Source organism: Miscanthus floridulus, chromosome 4 (genome assembly GCF_019320115.1).
Source record: "Miscanthus floridulus cultivar M001 chromosome 4, ASM1932011v1, whole genome shotgun sequence".
NCBI lineage: Eukaryota > Viridiplantae > Streptophyta > Magnoliopsida > Poales > Poaceae > Miscanthus > Miscanthus floridulus.
In genome coordinates, this window is record NC_089583.1 from 40280203 (window position 1) to 40281369 (window position 1167).

Consider the following 1167-nt stretch of genomic DNA (forward strand, 5'->3'; position numbering starts at 1 on the left):
ATATTTGTTGAGTACGACATGTACTTACGCTTGCTTTATTTTTCAATTATTTGGATAAAAATCCTGGATGGGTACCAGATTGCTAGAGTTTGGAGGAATTAGGCATGTGATCAGCCAGTTAGTTGTCCCTGTGGATTTGGAGTCTTCGCCTGAAGATCGGAGTTGACTTTCCGCTATCTCTACTCTGAGGTTATAATCTTTATACTAATACGTTATATATTTAAGCATTGTCTTTTGATATTACCTTTAATTGTAGCTATATGTGAGATTTAACTTCCTAGGCTCACAAATGGTGTGTATCTGGTTTTGTCTTTAAAACCAGGTGCTATAGAACTATAATTTGGAACAAAAGGAGTAGATCCAAACAACGCACATTGTTAACTATTAGCTAATAGTTAGTAGCTGTTAGCTAACTAACTTTTAGTAATCCAGATCCAAACAAGGCCTAATCATTGTATTTAACTATTTAGATATGATTTTGTGTGCTCAACTTTCAACATTTTGAAAGAAAGAGTTTCAAAAATTCAAAATGTGTTTCAGGTTTTTCTAAAGTTGTTCACATTTTGTAAATAATGCTGGAATGTTATATTTGAGATGTTGCAATAGCATTATGGAAGCCCATGAAAAGTACTCGTTTCAAAATACTATATGAACAAATAACTGTACAGATCTGTGTGCTAAACAACATTGTCATGAATATTAGGGTAACACAGCATTATGTACGTTTTCTGTAAAACAATGTACAAAGTCCGGCTCACTGTCAGAGGTACACCTAGGGATGAAAACGGTACGAATATTTTCCGACCGTATTCAAAACCGAATCCGTTTAGAGGGGTTGAGATCTATCCGTATCCGAGTTCGGATATCCAACATCCGATACCATATCCGTATCCAAATACTCAAATCGTATATTTATGATGTTGATATCCAATCGTATTCTATCCGACATAGTTGACACTATCCGTATTCGAATCCGAATTCGAACAGAAATATGAAAACAAATGTAATATCGGTGATATCCGTCCGTATCCGATCCGTTTTCATCCCCCCACATAACTGCAAAGCCTGAACAGAATATGGCACCCATTCCACACTCAACATTTTCTTACATGAGGTGCTCCCTAAACACGCATTGGACAAGAGTGAGATACAAGTGCTACCGTCACA